The 12196-nt window shown below is 40.0% G+C and overlaps 1 long non-coding RNA gene across 1 annotated transcript; it reads left to right on the top strand.

Moving 5' to 3' along the window:
- The first annotated feature begins 1114 nt into the window (after positions 1-1114).
- LOC124211658 (uncharacterized) lies at positions 1115-5639 on the top strand. The gene is made up of 3 exons (XR_006881496.2): positions 1115-1541; positions 2169-2265; positions 5379-5639. It is a non-coding gene; the product is annotated as an uncharacterized lncRNA (long non-coding RNA).
- Positions 5640-12196: the final 6557 nt, after the last annotated feature.

Raw genomic sequence — 12196 nt, 5'->3', positions numbered from 1 at the left:
TGAGTGCGTAAGACTACTTGACTGCGACTTAAAAATGTCGATCAGCTCGATCATCCCCATGAGAAGACGCGTAACCGCGTCCAACGCCAACCACCCTAACAACCACCGAGCACCGCCAACCTTCGTCAACCACCTCCTCCCGCCGCCGAGTACCTTCGTCCTCCTCGTCGTCTTCGACCACCTCCGATCACTTTCAAGACCACCATACACCTCCCGACACCTCCCACCGCCTTCTACCATTTCCGAACACCTCCGACCACCCCCTAACACCCCCTACCGCCACCAACCTCCGCAGACCACTTCCGTCCTCTTCGACCCCCTGTTCCTCCATGTATTCTATAACATTGATATTCATAATTATTCTAACAACATTTCATTTGCTCTCTCGATCTTGATTTGTCGTAGGCATAGAATCGAAACGCTGTTTCAGCTAGTCGCAAGTGAAGACTCTACGTTGGGTACAGAAGCAGAATTGTTTTTCGAAAAGTGTTCGTATGGAAAAAAATTCAGAATGACTGTGATACATCACGGATGCGATAATTTTGATCTAGATGAAATGGATGCTCCGTATATGAGACAGTATTTAACTCAGTGTCCTGATTTAAAGACCTAAGAAGGTGATTGTGGGCGATTTTTTTTTTTTTTTTTGGTAGAGAGATAGAACGAAGCTTCTTGAAATGTTCAGTGTATTTTAACTCACATTTGAAAGGTGGAAGCAAACATTTTTATCATCCAACTGTCGCAGAACGGCAGCGTTATTAGCTGACCGGTTGACTAGAAAACATCTCTTTAGTCAACGGCTGACCATCGAAGGGCCTGGCCGCTTGAATCTGGAATGGGCAGGAAAGATACAGTGCGAATTTGTTGTCTGAAATGTAAAAACTAAAATCATTATACATCATATCATATCATCATACCTTATACATCATACATCATACATCGTACATCATACATCATCATACATCATACATCATACATAGTATTAAAGTTCGAAACCAAAGACTGGATGTTTCGGATGTTCGGATATTCAGAAACTGACGTCACCCAATTTTTTTTCCTTTGACGTCATCGATCTAAACTCGGCTAGCCAAATTTCTCAGTCTGGAAACGAACGCGCAGTAGAGCGGACGTATGAGAATCGCGCTCCGTAGATTTCGAGTACCGGATTCTCTACTTCCTGGATTATGCGCTCCGGGTCCGCTTCCTGGTGCAACTCGACTTCCAGGACAAGCGCTCCGTGATTTCTACGCTCCAGGTCCGCTACCTGATGAAACTCGACTTCCAGAGCAAGCGCTCCGTAGTTTCTGCGCTCCAGGTCCGCTACCTGGTGAAACTCGACTTTGCTAATAAAAAATGTTCTCGGTGAAATGTGTAAATGAAAAATTATATTGATCTATACACGATATTTTTGATGTGTTTTAAATACTGGAAATATTTATTGGTATTCGAGGTATAACCCGAGGTGGTTGGAGGTGGTCGGAGGTTTTTAGGAGTGGTTGCGGGTGATCGAGGTGGACGAGGAGGACGAGGATTTGTGCGCTGTGAGTATAACATTTTTAAAATATTTAATGGCAATTGATGTTATATTTTATTTTTAATTTTTCAAACTTGTCACGCATACAATAAATTATTTCCATTCATTTTTCGCGCAAGCCCAAATTCAGTAGCTATCAATGCGCCGATAAAATTTCTATAATTATTTATAATTTTCTCATAATCTTCTTGGTGAAATGTGCTAATAAAAAAATTATGTTATTCCTTACAAAATACTTCTGATGTGTTCTAATACTGGAAACATTTATAAGTTATACCTCATAACCCGAGGTGGTTAGCGGTGGTTGCGGGTGATCGAGGTGAACGAAGCAGAGGACGAGGAGGAGGAGGATTTGTGAACTGTGAGTATAACATTTTTATAATATTTAATGGCAATTGATATTATATTTCATCTTTAATTTTTTAAACTTATCACGTATACGATAAATTATTTCCATTCATTTTTCGCGCAAGCTCAAATTCAGCAGCTATCAATGCGCTAATAAAAGTCCAATAATTTTTTATAATTTTCTCATGAACTTCTCGGTGAAATGTGACAATGACAAAAATTATATTAATCCTTACACAATATTTTTGATGAGTTCTAATACTTGAAATATTTATAGGTATTCGAGGTATGACCCGAGGTGGTCAGCAGTGGTCGTTGGAGGTGGTCGGAGGTGATTGCGGGTGATCGAGGTGGACGACGAGGAGGACGAGAACTTGAGCACTGTGAGTATAAAATTTTCATAATATTTAATGCAGTAGCAGTAGAAGTAGGAGTAGAATTGGGAGTAGGATCAGGAGTAGGAGTAGGATCAAAAGTAGGCGAAACGTGGGTAGGTAGGAAGCGTAGGGTAGGGTACAGTAGGGTGGGGTGGGGTGGGGTAGGGTAGGGTAGGGTAGGTTAGGTTTTTTTTTCAAATGACCCTTTCCTGACTAATTGGACCCCCAGGAGCTCAGAAAACGCAGCGAAAAGAGCGTGGGATCAATAGGCAAGAAGTTACGAAGGAAAAAGCACCTGCTGAAAAATTTCGAAAACACAGGTTCTGGTTTTTTGACTGTAACTTTTGATCTGCTGCTCGCAGCGTATCGAGACTGCGCTTAATCGATTTGTCTCACAAAATTACGTCGGAATAGTGCCAGAAAGAATTTATTCCAGCACTTTTCGAAATCGCGAAAATTTTCGCCAAAAATGCAAAGGGGTTAGCCTTACTTTTTTCTTCATTTCTTGAGCCAAAAATTTGTGGTCTCAGATCCGATTCGAATGACCATTTCCTGACAAATTGGACCCCCAGGAGCTCAGAAAACGCAGCGAAAAGAGCGTGGGATCGACAGGCAAGAAGTTACGAAGGAAAAAGCACCTGCTGAAAAATGTCGAAAACACAGTGTTACGCCCCGACGTACAGCCTTGGCGTACCTTTTTTAAAATTCTATTTCATTTCATTTCTCTAATTTTTTCAATGCACAGATATTATTTCATCAAAATCTCATATTCTAATAACGACGAGTTTCACCCCTCCTGGCAAAAGTCACGTAGAGATCAACAATGATCCCTAGTATAAGGTTCAAAATTGTTTCTTATAACTGGTACCAAGAACTGAGGTAGGAGACTGCTGAGCTAGTAACAGCGGAGCTCAGCCTAATAATACCTCTCTTTTTAAGGCAAAATTATCATTGATATTTAGCATAAACTATTCATCCATTGTGAACTAAATTAAAATAGATTACTTATTAAGATGTACGGATGAATGTGTGAACATTGTATGTAAATATCTCTTGTTCATATTTTTAATATGTCACCGAGGAGATTGAGAATCGTCGGAACACCGTCGAAGACCGTGAAGTAACGCTGACCATGTGAATTCGGGCACCGGGAGGTCGCCCTCGCACCTTATTGGCTAATTACCGTTATAACTTATTACAACTGCAGCTCCTTGGACCCTCAGGCCCAAAAAGCCGCGTCTTTCGTCTGTTAAGTCGCGAGGTGCGTGGACGTCAACCCGTATTAGCCCTTCTTGAGCAATAGTAGCGTTCGAAAAATCTTAGTTATGACCGGCCTAAAATCTCACGCTAATTCGTCAAATTCGAGCATTCAGTTATTCTGTTAGCTGCAAAAGACTCACTATCTTCTACGTTTCCATCTTTTTTGTGCTTTACTAAATCTCATCATTTCGAGAATAGACATTTTTATGCCATTCCGTTTTCCGTAATTAAATTGAGTTCGGCCCTGATTCAACCGAATCAGGTAATTTGAAGTACTTATAATAATAACTACATTATCATTTTTGATAAATAATCTTTGGAATCACTTTTAACATATATCAAAATCAACAAATTGACACTTTCAACCATAGCTTTCGTTAGTAAAGTATCATTCTAAATCCACAAAGACTAAGTACCCGACGTTCAACATCGTTCGATTCATCAACTCTTCCGAACTTGAGGTGAGGCCCTGATCCAGAATTCTACTGACGCCAACCGACACGTTTCGACGGCTCTCAATCTCGCTCGAACTACACATCTAAAGATAAGTCAATCCGAGTGCTAATCTTCGACATTGAAAGAATTCTTGTTTTCACCTTTGTAATCAAAATTTTCTTCTGCCATATCCATTTAAAAGCAAGTCTAGAATTGGTGGCGAGCTTCACTACCCTCAATTAAATCATACGTATTGTTTCCAAGATTTAAGCAACAAGAATTAACAACAGGAAATATAATTAATTTAAGATAATCTAAAAAGAGAGATACAATACAGTAATCACGACCAGCTAGTTATAACCATCATTCAGGATAGATGTTCTTGGTATCAAACAATAATATCATTTAGAATGCAATTACACACGATTTGCTCAAACACGCAAACGGTCAAATTTAGTGATTCTGCAGCTTCTCTGTATTTGAATATGAATTCGTCCGTCGGCGTGGATTGTTATATAAACTCAAACACTTTATAAAATGCTACTTTCGGCTTTTATGTCATTATCACCATTCATTGTTATCAGACATTGCAATCACCAAATCGTACAGAATATACTTTATCTTTTACCAGTTGAATCATATTGAACCATTTATTTTGAACAACCTTTTTCCCATTTTCATTATGATAAAATTGCCGCAACAATTTGAACAAACCTCACAGACCTGTACAGGACTATAGCAACACGATCCTACAAATTACCGGCTTATCGAAAGGTAGGTTTTTTCTTAGTTTTAATTTCTATTCATTGTCATTACGAGGGAGCAACCTTGATTATTCAATTATTCATTACCTACCACCGCTCAGTACACTCTCACCCCAACGTAACAACAGGTTTTGGTTTCTTGGCTGTAACTTGTGATCCGCTGCTCGCAGCGTATCGGGACTGCGCTTAATCGATTTCTCTCGCAAAACTACGTCGGAATAGTGCCAGAAAGAATTTATTCCAGCATTTTTCGAAATCGGGAAAATTTTCGCCAAAAATGCAAAGGGGTTAGCCTTACTTTTTCTTCATTTTTGGAGGCGAAAATTTTTGGTCTCAGATTCGATTTAAATGACGCTTTCCCGACTAATTGGACCCCCAGGAACTCAGAAAACGCAGCGAAAAGAGCGTGGGATCAACAGGAGAGTGATTGCGAAGGAAAAAGCACCTGCTGAAAAATGTGGAAAACACAGGTTCTCGTTTTTTGGCTGTAAATTTTTATCCGCTGCTCGCAGCGTATCGGGACTGCGCTTAATCGATTTGTCTTGCAAAATTGCGTCCGAATAGTGCCAGAAAAAATTGATTCCAGCACTTTTCAAATATTAATCCTCACATAATATTTTTGATGTGTTCTGATACTGAAAATATTTATTGCTATTCCAGGTACAACCCGAGGTGGTCATCGGTGGTTGTTCGAGGTGGTTGGCGATTGTTGGAGGTGGTCGGAGGTGGACGAGGAGGAGGACGAACTGAACTGAGTCTCAAAGCCTTGTTGACATAAAAGCAGCTATTCGATAGAAATTATAGTTTATAGTTTACACAGCCCATTGCATGATATTTCATTATAAATACATATGTTTCAATGTATTTAGGAATAATTTGTCAAATATACAGAGGTCATGTGCAAATAATAAATGAATTGATTCGACCGCAGTTTGATGTATTCATTAGAGCTTCAACAATAAATTTAAGCTTTGTTACTTCTTTTATTTTATTATGGATAATCAAAAACATTTCCGACTAATCGTGCTGTGGAAGCATGGGGATTGAACCAAATGTAGGAAAAGATTAGAAACAGTGTATGTAGAGTACGGGTATTTTTCTAATAATGCAAATAGAATAGAATACCACGCCTTGCGAGTTAGCTTTCCAGACAGAGATGAATGATGAATTTTAAGGACTGCATTATCGTTGTTGAATACTCTATGCCTCATGGGAAAAGAAAATCTGTAACGACAAAATTGATGCACCGGATCATCGTCGACTTTAACTTTTGAAATGTCCTACCATTTCCGAACACCTCCAACCATCCTATTTACCTATATTACTAGATTAGCTATGATATGAAAAGAGAAGAATTATTCGTTTCGAAATGGGATTCTATTCGACGCGCGCTCGATGTATTCCATGACATTAGTATTCATAATTATTCCAACAACTTTTCATTTGCTCTCTCGATCTTGAATTTTCATAGGCATAGAATCGAAACGTTGTTTTAGCTGGTCGCAAGTGAAGTATCTGCGTTGGGTGGAGGAGCAGAATTGTTTTTCGAAAAGTATTCGGATGGGAAAAAATTCGGAGTAACTGTAATGCATCACGGATGCGCTAATTTTGAACGAGATGAAACGGATGCTTCGTATATGAGACAGTATTTAACGCTGCGTAGTGATTTAAAGACCTAGAAAGGTGATAGGGAGAGAAAGAACGACGCTTCTTAACACTTCGAGTGTATTTTAACACACATTTGAAAGATACGAGCGAAATTTTTCATCATCCAACTGTCGCAGAACGGCAGCGTTATCAGCCGAGCCGTTCACTGAAGAATATATCTTCAGTCAACGGCTGACCATCGAAGGGCATGGCCGCTTGAGTCTGGAATCGGCAGGAGAGACGAAGTGTGTATTTCTTGTATGAAACGTGAAAACTAAAAGCATTATACATCATATCATATCATCATACATCGTACACCATACATCATACATCGTACATCATACATCATACATCGTCATACATAGTATCAAAGTTCGAAACCATAGTTTGGATGTCGGACGTTCAGAAAGTGACGTCACCAATTCAAAATCAGCTAGCCGAATTCCTCAGTCGGGAAACAACCGCGCAGTAGAGCGGACGTATGAGAGTCGCGCTCCGCAAATTTCGAGTACCGGGTTCTCAACCTCCCGGATCCCGCGCTTCGGGTCCGCTACGTATTTCGAGTACCGGGTTCTCAACCTCCCCGATCCCGCGCCTCGGGTCCGCTACGCGGTGAAACTCGACTTCCAGGACAAGCGCTCCGTAATTTCTTTACTCCAGGTCCGCTACCTGGTGAAACACGACTTTCAGGACACGCGCTCCGTAGTTTTTGCGCTCAAGGTCCACTACCTGCAGGAACTCGACTTCCAGAACAAGCGCTCCGTAGTTTTAGCTGTCCAGGTACTTGACCTGATGACTTTTGACCTCCGGGAGTAATTTTGCGTAGTTTCGGCTGTACAGGTTCGTGACCTCGTGACTTTTGACAAAGCACTGTGTAGCTTCTGCGCGGGTCCGCTACGCGGTGAAACTCGACTTCCAGGATAAGCGCTCCGTGGTTCCTGGTTCATGTTTACAATAAATTATTTCAATTCGTTTTTCGCGCAAGCCCAAATTCAGTAGCTGTCAGTGCGCTAATAAAATTTCTATAACTTTATAATCTTCTCATAATCTTTTTGGTAAAATATGTCGATAAAAAAATTATATTAAACCTTACACATTATTTTTGATTTGTTCTCATGCTGAAAATATTTATTAGTATTCGAGGTATAACTCGAGGTGGTTGGCGGTGGTCGTTGGGGGTGGTTAGGAGCGGTTGCGGGTAATCGAGGTGATTCAGGAAGGCGGACGAGGATTTGTGCTCGGTGAGTAAAACACTTTTATAATATTTGATGGCAATTGTAATTATATTTCATCTGAAGTATTACAAACTTGTCACGTTTACAATAAATTATTTCAATTCGTTTTTCGTGCAAGCACATATTCGGTAGCTATGAATAATCTTGTACAATTTATTATATTATTCATTAATTAATTAATATTCTTATAATATTTAATGGCAATTGTAATTATATTTCATCTGAAATATTACAAACTTGTCACGTTTACAATAAATTATTTCAATTCGTTTTTCGTGCAAGCACATATTCAGTAGCTATGAATAATCTTGTACAATTCAGTATATTATCAATTAGTTAATTAATATTCTCATAATATTTAATGGCAATTGTCATTATATTTCATCCGAAATATTACAAACTTGTCACGTTTACAATAAATTATTTCAATTCGTTTATCGTGCAAGCACATATTCGGTGGCTATGAATAATCTTGTACAATTTATTATATTATTAATTAATTAATTAATATTCTTATAATATTTAATGGCAATTGTAATTATATTTCATCTGAAATATTACAAACTTGTCACGTTTACAATAAATTATTTCAATTCGTTTTTCGTGCAAGCACATATTCGGTAGCTATGAATAATCTTGTACAATTTATTATATTATTCATTAATTAATTAATATTCTTATAATATTTAATGGCAATTGTAATTATATTTCATCCGAAATATTACAAACTTGTCACGTTTACAATAAATTATTTCAATTCGTTTTTCGTGCAAGCACATATTCAGTAGCTATGAATAATCTTGTACAATTCAGTATATTATCAATTAGTTAATTAATATTCTCATAATATTTAATGGCAATTGTCATTATATTTCATCCGAAATATTACAAACTTGTCACGTTTACAATAAATTATTTCAATTCGTTTATCGTGCAAGCACATATTCGGTGGCTATGAATAATCTTATACAATTTATTATATTATTAATTGATTAATTAATTACAATAATCCTTACACAATATTTTTGATGTGTTCCTATACTAAGAATATTCATTACTATTCCAGGTATAACCCGAGGTGGTCGGAGGTGGACGAGGAAGAGGACGAGCTGGCCGAGGAGGAGGACCAGCTGGACGAGGAGGAGGACGAGGTGGACGAGGAGGAGGCGGGCAGGGGGGGGGAAGGGAAGGGGCGGGGAGGGGGACGGGGACGGGGAGAGGAAGGGGAGGGGAGGGGGAAGGGGAGGGGGAGGGGGAAGGGCAGGGGGAGGGGAGGAGGGAGGGAGGGCGGGTGGGAGGGACGGAGGGCGGGCGGGAGGGTGGGAGGGCGAGGGGTGGGGGGGAGGGGCGGGAGGGAGGGAGGGAGGGAGTGAGGGAGGGAGGGCGGGCGGGGGGGGGGGGGGGGGGGGGGTGTACTGCTCTATTAACTCCAACGGGCTCGCATCGACATCCGTCCTCCACTCCCTCCCTCCCTCCCTTCCACCCGCCCTCCCACCCGCCCTCCCTCCCTCCCTCCCGCCCCCACCCCCTTCCCCTCTCCCTCCCACCCGCCCTCCCTCCATCCCTCCCCCTCCCCCTGCCCTTCCCCCTCCCCCTCCCCCTGCCCTTCCCCCTCCCCTCCCCTTCCCCTCCCCGTCCCCGTCCCCGTCCCCGCCCCTTCCCTTCCCTTTCCCCTCCCTGCCCGCCTCCTCCTCGTCCACCACGTCCTCCTCCTCGTCCAGCTGGTCCTCCTCCTCGGCCAGCTCGTCCTCTTCCTCGTCCACCTCCGACCACCTCGGGTTATACCTGGAATAGTAATGAATATTCTTAGTATAGGAACACATCAAAAATATTGTGTAAGGATTATTGTAATTAATTAATCAATTAATAATATAATAAATTGTATAAGATTATTCATAGCCACCGAATATGTGCTTGCACGATAAACGAATTGAAATAATTTATTGTAAACGTGACAAGTTTGTAATATTTCGGATGAAATATAATGACAATTGCCATTAAATATTATGAGAATATTAATTAACTAATTGATAATATACTGAATTGTACAAGATTATTCATAGCTACTGAATATGTGCTTGCACGAAAAACGAATTGAAATAATTTATTGTAAACGTGACAAGTTTGTAATATTTCAGATGAAATATAATTACAATTGCCATTAAATATTATAAGAATATTAATTAATTAATGAATAATATAATAAATTGTACAAGATTATTCATAGCTACCGAATATGTGCTTGCACGAAAAACGAATTGAAATAATTTATTGTAAACGTGACAAGTTTGTAATATTTCAGATGAAATATAATTACAATTGCCATTAAATATTATAAGAATATTAATTAATTAATTAATAATATAACAAATTGTACAAGATTATTCATAGCCACCGAATATGTGCTTGCACGATAAACGAATTGAAATAATTTATTGTAAACGTGACAAGTTTGTAATATTTCGGATGAAATATAATGACAATTGCCATTAAATATTATAAGAATATTAATTAACTAATTGATAATATAATGAATTGTACAAGATTATTCATAGCTACCGAATATGTGCTTGCACGAAAAACGAATTGAAATAATTTATTGTAAACGTGACAAGTTTGTAATACTTCAGACGAAATATAATTACAATTGCCATCAAATATTATAAAAGTGTTTTACTCACCGAGCACAAATCCTCGTCCGCCTTCCTGAATCACCTCGATTACCCGCAACCGCTCCTAACCACCCCCAACGACCACCGCCAACCACCTCGAGTTATACCTCGAATACTAATAAATATTTTCAGCATGAGAACAAATCAAAAATAATGTGTAAGGTTTAATATAATTTTTTTATCGACATATTTTACCAAAAAGATTATGAGAAGATTATAAAGTTATAGAAATTTTATTAGCGCACTGACAGCTACTGAATTTGGGCTTGCGCGAAAAACGAATTGAAATAATTTATTGTAAACATGAACCAGGAACCACGGAGCGCTTATCCTGGAAGTCGAGTTTCACCGCGTAGCGGACCCGCGCAGAAGCTACACAGTGCTTTGTCAAAAGTCACGAGGTCACGAACCTGTACAGCCGAAACTACGCAAAATTACTCCCGGAGGTCAAAAGTCATCAGGTCAAGTACCTGGACAGCTAAAACTACGGAGCGCTTGTTCTGGAAGTCGAGTTCCTGCAGGTAGTGGACCTTGAGCGCAAAAACTACGGAGCGCGTGTCCTGAAAGTCGTGTTTCACCAGGTAGCGGACCTGGAGTAAAGAAATTACGGAGCGCTTGTCCTGGAAGTCGAGTTTCACCGCGTAGCGGACCCGAGGCGCGGGATCGGGGAGGTTGAGAACCCGGTACTCGAAATACGTAGCGGACCCGAAGCGCGGGATCCGGGAGGTTGAGAACCCGGTACTCGAAATTTGCGGAGCGCGACTCTCATACGTCCGCTCTACTGCGCGGTTGTTTCCCGACTGAGGAATTCGGCTAGCTGATTTTGAATTGGTGACGTCACTTTCTGAACGTCCGACATCCAAACTATGGTTTCGAACTTTGATACTATGTATGACGATGTATGATGTATGATGTACGATGTATGATGTATGGTGTACGATGTATGATGATATGATATGATGTATAATGCTTTTAGTTTTCACGTTTCATACAAGAAATACACACTTCGTCTCTCCTGCCGATTCCAGACTCAAGCGGCCATGCCCTTCGATGGTCAGCCGTTGACTGAAGATATATTCTTCAGTGAACGGCTCGGCTGATAACGCTGCCGTTCTGCGACAGTTGGATGATGAAAAATTTCGCTCGTATCTTTCAAATGTGTGTTAAAATACACTCGAAGTGTTAAGAAGCGTCGTTCTTTCTCTCCCTATCACCTTTCTAGGTCTTTAAATCACTACGCAGCGTTAAATACTGTCTCATATACGAAGCATCCGTTTCATCTCGTTCAAAATTAGCGCATCCGTGATGCATTACAGTTACTCCGAATTTTTTCCCATCCGAATACTTTTCGAAAAACAATTCTGCTCCTCCACCCAACGCAGATACTTCACTTGCGACCAGCTAAAACAACGTTTCGATTCTATGCCTATGAAAATTCAAGATCGAGAGAGCAAATGAAAAGTTGTTGGAATAATTATGAATACTAATGTCATGGAATACATCGAGCGCGCGTCGAATAGAATCCCATTTCGAAACGAATAATTCTTCTCTTTTCATATCATAGCTAATCTAGTAATATAGGTAAATAGGATGGTTGGAGGTGTTCGGAAATGGTAGGACATTTCAAAAGTTAAAGTCGACGATGATCCGGTGCATCAATTTTGTCGTTACAGATTTTCTTTTCCCATGAGGCATAGAGTATTCAACAACGATAATGCAGTCCTTAAAATTCATCATTCATCTCTGTCTGGAAAGCTAACTCGCAAGGCGTGGTATTCTATTCTATTTGCATTATTAGAAAAATACCCGTACTCTACATACACTGTTTCTAATCTTTTCCTACATTTGGTTCAATCCCCATGCTTCCACAGCACGATTAGTCGGAAATGTTTTTGATTATCCATAATAAAATAAAAGAAGTAAC

The sequence above is a fragment of the Neodiprion pinetum genome, chromosome 2 (assembly GCF_021155775.2).
Source record: "Neodiprion pinetum isolate iyNeoPine1 chromosome 2, iyNeoPine1.2, whole genome shotgun sequence".
In the NCBI taxonomy this organism is placed as follows: Eukaryota; Metazoa; Arthropoda; class Insecta; order Hymenoptera; family Diprionidae; genus Neodiprion; species Neodiprion pinetum.
This window is presented reverse-complemented; position numbering and strand designations above follow the sequence as displayed.